This window comes from Nelumbo lutea, chromosome 3, assembly GCF_056320005.1.
Source record: "Nelumbo lutea isolate HS-2025 chromosome 3, American lotus-T2T, whole genome shotgun sequence".
NCBI classification, from domain to species: Eukaryota; Viridiplantae; Streptophyta; class Magnoliopsida; order Proteales; family Nelumbonaceae; genus Nelumbo; species Nelumbo lutea.
The window spans coordinates 17,292,940-17,305,468 of NC_142686.1; the positions used below are offsets into that span (position 1 = coordinate 17,292,940).

At 41.4% G+C, this 12,529-nt stretch overlaps 1 pseudogene; it reads right to left on the reverse strand.

Annotated features, from left to right (window-relative positions):
* Window positions 1-10,825: 10,825 nt before the first annotated feature.
* Window positions 10,826-12,132, reverse strand: LOC148863260 (vicilin-like antimicrobial peptides 2-2 pseudogene; annotated as a pseudogene).
* Window positions 12,133-12,529: the final 397 nt, after the last annotated feature.

The following is a 12,529-nucleotide window of genomic DNA, read 5'->3' on the forward strand; positions in this document are numbered from 1 at the left end:
ATCTAGAATTTGACCATGAGTGCATGGTAAGCCATTTTTCATGTTGTTTTCGAAGCTTAGTGTGATCCATTTCTGTACTTTCAAGCACAATGGTTGCTCTTTGCTGGGCCTGTCCTGTAGGCTGTAGTTTATCCATAAAATTTTCAGCTTGAATTTGGAGAGTTTGCTTCTTTGCTGTTGCTAAAAACACTGCATGAGGTCTTTCTAGGCTTAGCTAATGGATCTAGCAAGCATCTAAAAGTTGGTTCAAGCAGAGTACTGTTGAGAAATTCTGAATCATCCTTTGATGGGTCCAGGGAAGAACCCTCTACTCTACCTGTAACATTGGCAATACTAAGTTCTGATATTATGAACTTATTCAACCAAGAATCATAACGATGCATCTGGTGGTAATGGTCTGTTCTACATCTACTTGGAAATCTGGAGCAGATTTCTAATAGGGGTGCAAGTTAGGCCAGGTTTGGTCGGGTTGAGGTCAACCAACCTAGTGATGGAACCCCCAACCCTAACCTTAATCCAACCCAAAGATTTCAAGTTGGGCTCCGGTTGGTTGACTTTTCTACTTCCTTTTGCCAAATGTTCTTAATTATGTCCTAGACTCGAGTTCAAGGTCAATTCAGTTTTAGCATAATATGCAAAAGGACATAATAGCTATCATGCTTGTGAAAAATTTTAACAATTGCCGACACATATAAAGATAAGCACTTACATACATAAATAACTGTTTATAAAATATATGTAGATACAATTATATAAATATGAAGCTGTGTGAGGTTAATCAAGGCATCAGCCTTAACCCAACCCAAAGTCAAGTCAGCTTCATACTTTTCAACCCTAATTCCAACCTGAACTTCAACCCGATCCAACCCTTTCCCACTTTTTTGAGGTTGGATTCTGGCTAACACAGCCCTACAGGGGTACTGCCCCAGAGAGCCTAGATGGATTAGTTGAGTTAGTTGCTCTGACTCTGAACATGCTCCTTTTAAGTATAAATCCATAATGTCATCACGCGGAGTTGTTTATGACTACTCCCTCCAACGACCTTTGCATACTGTGCATGATGTCAGGCACTTCAACACTCCTGTTGAGGCGAGCGGATGTGGCACACCATGCAAGGTGGGGCTGGGCCTGGGACCACCCATTGATGGATGATGGGTTAGCTTGCAAGGTCAACTTAACCAACCTGATTTTGCTTCTCTTGCTCACAACCCATCCTGCTCCTGGTTTCTTCTTCTTCTACTTCTATGATGGTTGACCCTGTACCCTGGAGTGGTTGGTTGGATGGTTGGGTTTATTTGACCTGGGAATGGCTGGCTCTTGCTTTCATTGTCTTCCGTAATGGTAGCACTGGCACTGCCACAGAAGTTTCTCTTCCTCTTCTCCTGTTTCCTTAACGCAAGCGTTCACTGAGGTTTACTTAATAATACCTATTATCTTAATTTGTTTGGACTCTGGAGCCTAAAGCCTAGCCTAATGGTAGTTCGTATCTTTCATCACATTCACACCCATTCACTTAAATTGTTTGAAACTTGGAAGAATTGAAGAGTTGAATTTGTGTGTCTTAGAAATTTAGAATCCATGTATGGTCTGAAGACACGCATTCACTAAATGCACCATTTTCCTCGATTTGGACTTGTGAGAAGTTTTCTTATAGTAAAAGAAGACCATTCTCTTTGGAGATGGCTATTATTCAATGGCCACATGTCAAACCAAGGTAAATCAACACAGACCATCAAATTGAATTAATATTTAATATTCGTAAAATCACGTCTGTTTTGTATATATAAAATTTGAAGCAAGCGATAGGAAGGATTTCCCCGTCGGCCGTCTCTCTTCCTTGTAATTAATAAATAATATTGTACATTGACATACAGAAAGATAAGTTGAATGAGTCGGCTGTCGCTACCCTGAATTCAGATTCATTAATTTGTTTGATGCTTCCATTTTGTCAACAAATTGATATAATTAAAAAGCCCAATTACATCAAGAAATAAACGCAGACGAAGACCGATGGACCAGCCAGGTTAATTAAAATTGTTGCATATATGCATATGCGAACCAGAGAGATATCCGAGAGGGGAGAGTGAATTATGGGCTTTGACTCAGTGAACAACTACTGACCATTCATTCATTCCACTGTAAAAAACTTTGAGAGACCCACTTAATAGAAACAAAGAAAATTGAACTGACCATGATCACCAAGCAAGCATGAGAAGCAACATTTCTGAAAAACAGAAAAGGAAAAGAAAAGCATCACCGTATTTATCATGTCAGGGTCCTTTTGATTCAAAGCTGCTTTTCTATAGCTTTTTATTTATGACAAACACCACAGAAGAAAAGTAGAGACTAGAGAGAGAGAGAGAGACAGAACAGTAAACAACTCAGCCAAGCAAGAATATTAATTCATGTTCATAAATACACACACAAAAAAATAAAATAAAAAAATACACATGATTATATTGATTGCAGTTGGACATCGGCAATCGACATTACTGAAAAGACCACATTGCCCCGAGCAGAGAAAGCTGATCCGTCGTCCATGGCTCCATGCCTTTTACTAACAGCTTCGAATTAATGAAGGAGTGTGATGACCTCTCACCACCTCTGATGGGAACGCTCTCGTTGAGTAACCGTGAAAACCCTTCCGTCCTATCATTCATTGGCTCTCAAAAAACTAAAAGCAAGCCCAGACAACAGAACAAGTCGTAAGCTTTTTCCATCATCACTTAATGAGTGATAACACGGCAGTGCTCTCACGGGTTACGCAATGAGAGCGTTCACATCTGATCGCCATTCTTAATGGAACTCATGAGCTTCCCTTGAACTCCCAGAAAGGCCCCCCCAAAAAAATACCCAGAACCCAAAATGAAAAAGAAAAGACAAGAAGAAAAAGAAGAAGGAAACTAAGCTCTCTACTGAATTGACATCTCTTACCAAAGTTCTTCTCCTATGATCCTATCGCTGCGAACTGTAGCCATCAAGGATCTTCTACCTTCTTTGTTAAACAAACAAGAATAATAAAACTGCAACATATATTCTTCACCATATATATATATTCCAACAAATGGATAGAAATACTGAAAAGTCTAGCCAAATTTGGAGGTCAATGAATAGAGCCGGCCTACAGCTGGGGTGGAATTGGATTGTGATCAGTTGTGAAGGGGGTTGGGTCCAGTGGGTACGAGTCGCTTCTCCACGCCATATCTTGGATCGATTTCATCGTCCAGCGGTGGTGGTGGCGGCATAGGTGGTGGCAGTGAGTAACGGTGGAGTCTTTGGAGTTGAAAGCATAGAGACGAATAGTGTGAGGACGCAGAATTACACCGATGGTGATGGCGGTGGTAGGTGTAGGTCGAAGGAGCTTCCAGCAACGCTGCGTTGCAGACGTGAACTACTGGTGTTATAGAGAGGAGAAGGAAGAGGGAGAGAATCAAGAAGAGAGCCCGGCGGCCACCGGAGGTGGTGGTCGAAGAGGGAGAGCTCTTCATGCCGTTATCGTTTCAGATTGAAAGAGAGACTACGAAAGGCTGAGCAGAGGACAAAGAGAACGTCAAAGCTAGACCGAAAGAGATACAGAAAATTAGAGGAGAAGGAAATGAGAGGGAGGGAAACAGGAGGCGATGGTGGTTTTTAACACAGGGCAAGAGACTCATGAACAGGTAGTAATTGCCAATAAACCAACGGTCACTGTCTCTCTCTAGTCTCTAGTCAAGAAAATATTAAACCTACGCCCATGTGTTTATATATACACACACAATAACCAACCCCACCGGCCTGACATAAGAATTTAAGGTTTTGCCCATCAGAACCGTCGAAGTGGGATAACAGTATCTGCGGGTCCCGTTGCACTTATTCCAATCCAAGTGGTATTAGGGGCGTCCTTATACCGTACGTTTACGTCGGTAGCTGTCATTACTCATTCTCTGCGTCTGACGATCTGAGGAGTGAGGACACCGTCCGTCTACGTCCTCCCCTGACACAACCTTAAGACTTAAGACCATTCTGTAGTTCTGATTCTTGCACGTACACATGCAACAAATAGAAAAATTATGGAAATCTGGGATTAATCCTAACCACCATCCAGATTGATCGGATGGTCGTAATCATCCATCTAGTCTTGGTATCGTCTAAGGAGATCTTCGATGCGGGCAGTTTGGTATAGTCCGGAGTCTGGAGTCTGGAGTCTGTTGTGGTTGGGAAATTTTAAATTTTTTATTTTTGATTTCCGTCCAACTTTTTAAATTAAAAAAAATCAGATCCGATCATAAATCGAATTATTAACATGGGTTTATACTCGTAAGTATCTATCCTTACTCGCTTATAAATTGAAAATAATTTAATTTAATATTTGAATTATATTTATTATTTATATAGATGTGTATGTTATTTGAACTTTCTAATTGGATTAAGCTTAATAGAATGCCCTAAATCATATTAAAAACCGGACTTATAGTCTAATCTGATCTGACTATTGTATTGAAACAGTTTGATTTGGTCTGTAAATATCTCAAACGTTAATTTTTTTATTTAACCTAAGATTTTCTGTAGACCGGACCGGACCATGAACACCCATAGATGGCTAGATATAGGAGTTGGACCCTTTCACCCGAAACACATTAGCCGTGCGTGAAGATGGACTTAAGATAGCCCGGCCCCACTCTTAAACTTAGACGCCGACTATCAGAAGGACCATAAAGTGAAAAGGGCCGGGTCCGAGGGATGGCGTGTCAACTAAGTAGTTTGTGGGCCTGAATTTCTGATTGCCCTTCACAGTTCAAGGCTTCACGCTTATCAAGTTATCAATATCTAGCCTGGACCAAGTTTTGGTCGGGTCAACTTGCTACCAATTCCTCGGCCCCGCTTGTTGCCAACTTAGTGGGGGCCGGGGGGTCAACCGGCGGAAGCCAGGCCTCCTAATCCTAGGCCCTACTAAACCTATGCTGGTTCTATATTTGACCTGAAACCGAAGAGCACTAAACACGACCAGTTCAATGGAAGCCCACTTGTTGCTATCTCACTAGGCTGGGTTTAGAACTGTTAATGGCTGTGGGCCAAAGTGGCGGAGGATGACCCGTGATCCTGGTAATAACTAATAAGCCATTAATGTCAGAACAAAGGATGCACGCGGTGTACATTGTTGAGGGGTCTTGGAATTAATGGGTCTATTAGTACGTCGCTTAAAGAGGAGATTTGGGTCCAGTCACAAGCCCCTTTACTTGATTCAGCATTTCAGCTTCAACAGGTGTGTCCCTACTCCCTAATCCTAATGTGTCTCAAAGTTTCGAAGTAATGGGTTGGGTTAATTTGGGGCCCATCACTTTGGAGGCTTTTTGTCCCTCTGTCCAACTAGAAGGCTACAACCTCATAAGTCATAAGCTATAACCATTATAGGTTTGCTTGGATAGAACACATTTCAATAACCATAAATTTAGAATGTGTAAGCATCTTTTATTGAGGTGGTTGAATCTATCGGATGTATTAGAGGTGCACAGTTGAGACAATCAAGGAGTGCACAATTGAGAAACTCTAGGGATTTAATTAAAGACCAAAGCTGACCTCCAACTATATCATCACTTTTTTATTTTTATTTTTTGAGGTTATTTATTTACTGTTGTGAATTGTGATTTGTGAAGAAGGTTTCCTTTTAACTGTCTAGGAAACCTTAGAGCTGTAACAGATTCATAGCTTTCCACCATAAATGAAGTAGGAAAAGCACAGAGCACAAAACACTGCATCTACAAGTGAAAAAACATGAAAAGAATTTAAATAATTTCATTAAATGTAATGTTTACTTTTAAGGGCAAATTTGTAAGTCAAATTCAAGAATAAAATGGATGATTATACCACTAAATTGGATGGGCAAAGATGTTATGATTGTAAATCAGGATAGAGACTAGTGGTTGCTTGATGATCTAACCGTTTTTGGCCACGTACCAATGTTTTGTGATGTAAAATTTTTTGGCTAAGTACCTTGTTATTTGACCTGGTGGTGGCGTGCCTTAGTGATGAGCTACTTGGTGGTGAACTGTCTACTAGCGAACAGCTCGGTGGAGAACTACCTGGGGAAGAACTACCTGGTGGCGAATTGCCCGGTGGCGAACTGTCTGGTGGCGAACTACTTGGTGGCGAGCTCCTTGGTGGCGAACTGCCTAGTGGCGAACTGCTTGGTGGCAAACTACCTGGTGGCGAACTGCCCGGTGGCGAGCTGCTCGGTGGAGAACTGCCTGGTGGCGAGTTGCTCAATGGCGAACTGCCTGGTGGCGAACTGCCTGGTGGCGAATTGCCTGGTGGCGAACTGCTCGGTGGCGAACTGCCTACTAGGCGGCCGGTGACTTAGAGAATGCTGGAGCTCTCTGGTGCGACGCAATCCAACTGCCCTCAGCATGAGGTGGTCTTCTTTCCTTTGTAGGCTGTGGGAGCTGAGGGACCTGCAAGAACTTCATCTTTTCATCCTCTTTGTAGGTGGCGGGAGCTGAGGGACCTGCGAGAACTCCATCTTTTCCTCCTCTTTGTAGGTGGCGGGAGCTGAGGGACCTCCGAGAACTCCATGTTTTCCTCCTCTTGTAGGCGGCGGGAGCTGAAGGACCTGCAAGAACTGAATCAGAGGGCCCGGGGGTATTTACCCGGCAGGGGCTCTCCGACGCTTAAGTTAACACTCTTATTGTAGAGAGCTTTGAAGATAATATGAGAGAGCTAGAGAGCAGGGGTTACTTCCCTTTTTTCATCCCCCTCCCCTTTGGGGGGTGAGGTCTTTATATACCGAAGTCCTCGCGGGTTAGGTGGGTGAAAAGCCTCCTAACGGTAAGACTCGTCGCATCCTGTCAAAACCGGGGTACGATGGTGAATTCCTCGAGGTCGTCAGGCTGGCGCTTGTGTCAGGCGGCCAGGTCGGCTCCTGGGCCGGGTTGTCAGGGGGGCGCCTGCGTCAGTCGGCGGGTCAGTGTCTAGGCCAGGTCGTCAGGTCGGCGCCTGTGTCAGTCGGCGGGTCAATGTCTAGACCAGGTCGTCAAGCTGGCGCCTGTGTCAGTCGGCGGGTCAGTGTCTAGGCTAGGTTTGTCGGTAGGCGTCTTATGGGCGGCTTGGCCGGATCATGCGCTAGGCTGGTCCAGGTCAACCAGGTCGCGCAGGCCGCACGTAGCTCGCGCAGGCCGTGCGTAGTTCGCGCGTGCCGCGCGCAGGTCGCGCCAAGCCGGCTAGACTAGTGCCTGGGTGGGTCACCAACTTCATAAGTTTGTTGGCTGGATATTTTCCTAGTTGTCACGAGGTGCCACGTGTCACAATTTCACTAGAGGGCCAAATATGCCCTCATTACTTGCTATAGCCTAATGCTTTTTACCTATTCAATTCGTGCTCAAAAAAATAAATGAAAAAGCTATTAACAAAATGAAGGAAATTTTAATATTCTATTATCAACTGACCATTACCCAATGTTGATCCCAGCTATATGGGTCTTGGGAAGGGTGGATTGTATGCAATCATAACTTTTGGCACTTTTTTTACACAAAATGACCATTCTCAATCGAACCCATGTTTTCACATTTGGCATTTATAGTTTCTATTATTAGGTACTTATTTTTTATTTTATTTGGTTGAGGGGAGGTATAATAAGTAGTTTATCCTACAAAACTAATTTATGTCACAAATCTCTTCGCAAAACATAGCTTTTGACTTTTTTTTCAGCCATAAGATGTCTTTGTCAAACCTGGATCTCCTTAAGTAGTTTTTTTTCTATAAAAAAAGGTGCGTACACCATGAAAGCGCGGCATTCAGTCGAACATTGTGAATATCTCCCATATTTGGGGTGATATTCCCGATGTGGATGTAATGCACCTAACCATGCATGTTTTGTGAAAATCCAAAAGAGGAATGAGTGGTCATATAGTCCTTCACCAAATGGCTTGGCCCACTCTCCATGCTTTGTTTCATTTGGGCTAGCTGTATTTGGTGGACCTTTTCTTTCCACCCAAACACAGCCTTATAGACAACAATGCTCCTTTTTGCTCTTTTTCCCTTTGCTGTTCGGTTGTTCCCATCTTTTATTTTGACTTGTAAGTTTATTTGCAATGCAATTGCATTTGTACTAATGCAAAAAGTATGGGAGCCAAAATAAGTTGAATGCAATTATTATTTTTTTTAAACTTACATGGGTTTTGTTTGATTACCGTGTTAATAAAAATAAAATAAAATCTAAACCAAAGTAAAATGACATAAGTGAACCAGAACTTGCATTGTTTTGATTTACAGTTAGGCTGCGTTTGGAAACAATGCAAATTGAGTGTAAATCTCAGTTTAGGGTAAATTTGTACTCTGGTTCACTTTTGTCTGTGTTTGACAATATTACATTTATGCGTTCACAAATGACAAATCAATGCACATTTTCATTGATAATAAGATGTAAAAATACATCAATAAAAAATAAGTAAATTTACATTCAAGTGGGCTTTTGATTAAAAAAAAAATATTTTTTATTGGAATTCATGTTTACATCCATTACAGCTAAAAGATTGTTTGGTAAGAAGGTAAAATTGTCAGTGCAAAACTAACTCAATTTTGCAATTTATATGAACCGTTTCACTCGCACATATTTGCATTGTTTCCAAATGCAGCCTTAGGGATGGTAATGAGGAGGGTTTTGTATCCTACTAACCTGTACCATCCCCAAAACTCATAGCAGGTTGGATTTTGAGAATCAAGCCCTCCCCACATATGAAAATGCAAAACCCTCCTCACATTTAAAGGTAGAATAGATTGGGTTTAAAATCCCATCTATTTTTCTATTATTTATTGTTATATATAAGCAATAAATAAGTAAAATAGCATGAATAAACAACAAAATTTATAATTATTTGATCATGACATGTAAAAACACATAAACTACCAATTGTCTTTCACATAAAATTCAAAATATTACTAAATCCAACACTTAATACAAAATTCATATGCCTTCCAATAATATATAGATTGGGGAAGGTCAGCTTTATCCTAATACCATACCCTACCCTATTCATATTCATGTAGATTATAGAATCTCAAAACCCATCTCTGCCCCCAAATCCATTTTTTAAGCAAAAAAAAAAAAAAAAAAAAAAATCAAGACAGAGAGGGCGGATACCCACACTGAATAAGTGGATAGGGTAGAAATTGCCATCCCTATTTACAGTCCCATGCAATTAAAAATTTTGAAATATTGAAAATGAAATAGCATTACAAGCAGATAGAATCTTTATTGCATAATAGTGGGCTTTTACTGCTACTCATAGATAACCCTGGAGCTTTATTAGGGCAGATCTCCAGCATACAAAACATACACAAGGATTTCTGAGCATGACTTATGAATAGTTTTGAATGCACTGATTGTCAAAATTATTTGCAGGTTGCAGCGGAAACAAATTCTAAGGTCATTTTAAGCTAAGAGTTTGTTGTAGGGGTGCTCACATTTTGACTTACCTATGATCTAAATTTTGAAAAAACGGGAGCTAAAACCAATCGATTAACTAATTGATCAATTTGGTTTTTAATCTATTGAGTTCGTAGGTTCTTTTACATTTTAAATATATATTATAAAAACATATAATATATAAATAGATACTATATTATGTTATAAATAATAAATAATGTATATTGGTTCATTAACTGGATTTTTTAGTTCGGTTTTTTGGTTTTTATTGAGGGAAAATCTATGATATGGAAAAAGTATATTTTCTATATCGTACTGATGAGATGGACCAATCAACATTCGCCTTCTCCGTTTCGGTGAATACGGGTTATCATACGTAACCGGCTTTAAAAACAACCATTTAAATTGTATTTTAAAAAAAGAAATTCATTTCAATATAAGAAAGTCGTTAACATCTTCACTGTTAAACGTCACCCGGAAGCCACTTTAGCGGATGGGGGTGCACGATGACTGGAAAAGCTCACTTCTGAAGGTGAAGAACAGCTGCCCTCGGACGGCTAGTACAGGGGGCCTCTGACAAATAAAGACGGTCGGGAGCAAGGGAAGTCGTCTACCGGATGGCGAATGAAGGAGCACGGGGAAGAAGACAGTCGAGAGCAACAGAGAAGTCGTCATTTTCGAACGGAGTTCGTTTCTCCTTTTTTCTTTAGCACGGGGAAGAAGACGGTAGGGAGCAATCTACTAGATGGCTAATGGAGGAGCACAGGGAAGAAGACTATCGTCGTTTTCAAACGGAGGAATAGAGAAGGTGTCAATTTTTGAACAGAGTTCTTCTCCTGTTTTCAAACGGAGGAGCACAGGGAAGAAGACTATCGTCATTTTCAAACGGAGGAATAGAGAAGGTGTCAATTTTCGAACAGAGTTCTTCTTCTCCTGTTGTTGTGTTCAGGGGTATAGCGATAATAATTTTATGACGGTGGGGAACAATCTACTGGATGACGAATGGAGGAGCATGGGGAAGAAGACAGTCGTTGTTTCCGAACGGAAGAACTGAGAAGTCATCGATTTTCAAACAGAGTTCTTCTTCTCCTTTTTTTTAGCACGGGGAAGAAGACGATGGGGAATAATCTATCGGACAGCAAATGGAGGAGTACGGGGAAGAAGACAGTCGTTGTTTTCGAACAAAGTTCTTCTCTTGTTTCGTTTTTTTTTTTCTTTTTTTTGAACTACCAAAAAGAGCCTTCATTTCATTATTATTTCATAGGTGGTGAGCAAAACTAGAAAGCAGAAGCTCTCGCTCATTTGTTTTCTTTCTACAAGAGGGATTACAGTTGATGTTTACTCACTCTAGCCAGACTCTAGTACGTACTAAGTAGCAGCAACAGTAGTGGTAGGCCTATCTCCTACATCCTACAAATTACGGTTTATCTAAAAACTGGCGGAATCCAAGATGGAGAACAGTCGTCCGCCATTATCGTGTTTGTGGCGCTGCTTCTGCTTCAGGGGACAAGGAACAAAGAACGACTCCTCCCATGTCAAAAGCCAGCTCCTTCACCTCCTTGTCCATCTGTTTCCTCGCGCTGTGTTCTTTCCCAGCGATGAAGTTCCTCTTGTTATCCTGAATACAATTATCTGCAGATTCTCTTTCTCGGAAGCAACGACGGTGAACACATGCCCCAGTGGAATCATGAAACCTGTATTTGAAGACACACGGGAACTGACCTTCTCGTACTATACCCCATCACCTTCTCCTTCTCTTCCTCTCTGGTTCTGACTGGAAATGTGTGGGCACACCATCTCCCACCATCCACTCCCTTTCACTACAAAAGCTATCCTGGTCGACCTCATGTTGTACAAGGGAACTAGCATTGCCCTGGCTCCCTGGCTGATGTTGCTAAATATGACGGAGACGTTAAGGTCTTTGAGCTGCTGGTAGTCGTTAGGTTGGGCCTTGTAGAGTTGTCCATAGCTATTAGAATAGATGGGGTGTTTCTTCAACAGGTTGAACGGGCCCCTTGTCTCACTTTTGTGTATGCTCCACCGACGCCCAACCTCGGATGATGAAGAAGCCTGCTCGCTCATGGCCTTAATCTGTTCCTTTGATGCCTCCCTCATCACTCCCTTCCTTTTCTCTCCCAACATCCTCTTTAGTTTGTCTTTTGGAGTATTTAGAGTGGCTTCCAGGATTTCATTGCTAAATGCAGTGTAGAATGATTCTCCATCTTTGCTGCTGGCGCTAAAGAATTTCGAGACGTGGCCGGGAGTTGAGATGATCCTAAAGAGTGTGACTATCTAGAGGTTTTCATTGTCGTCTCTGTTCACCAAGTAGATCATCGTTCCAGCAAGAATCCTAGCTACATCTCCACACTCAAGATTATAGGATTCCCTGTTATCATTGTGCACCAAGTTGATTGTTGTCTTCTCCTTAACAACGATGACAACAACATCTGCATCTCGGTGATGGGGGATCAGGAAAGTGTTAGGTTCGGCTTCCAGGACAACCAAGCGGTAGTTATTTAGACCACTCAGAAGCTTAAACCGGGAGCTGAATCTCTGCTCATCGAAGAAGTAGGGGTTACTCTTATGTCGCTACTGCTGCTGCTCCTCCTCTCGGCTGCCTTCTCTTTGCTTGTTATCTCTTTACGGTTTCAGTGGGTAAGCCAGTGACAAAGCTGCCGACAAAAGGAAGAGAGTGAGAGGAAGAAACACAAAGGAAGCTTGGCTTTGATCGCCATGACTGAAAGAGAGAAAGCTTTGGTGGACGGATTCTCCTGTTTTGAATTGCGTTGAGGGGTATAACTATTTCGCTAACGGGGAGGAGTTGGAAAAAAATTCATATTTTTTTTTATATATTTTAAAATTTAATTATAATATAAAATAATTAATTAGTAAATTCAGTAATTTTGGTATTACACGGAATTTTCCATACGATATGGTTTTCCATATCATAGTCGTTTACTGAATACCCCTACTTTGTTGAATTAAATAAAACAAAGTAATTAATTTTCTCACTTAAAAAGTCAGAACAGAAGCAGATGTCATTAATTTACGTGGTGTTCGTGGTATTTGGTACCGTAGTTGTTTTGAGTAGAAACGATTGTTTTTCTTTTCGTAAACCTCAGAAAGCTTCAA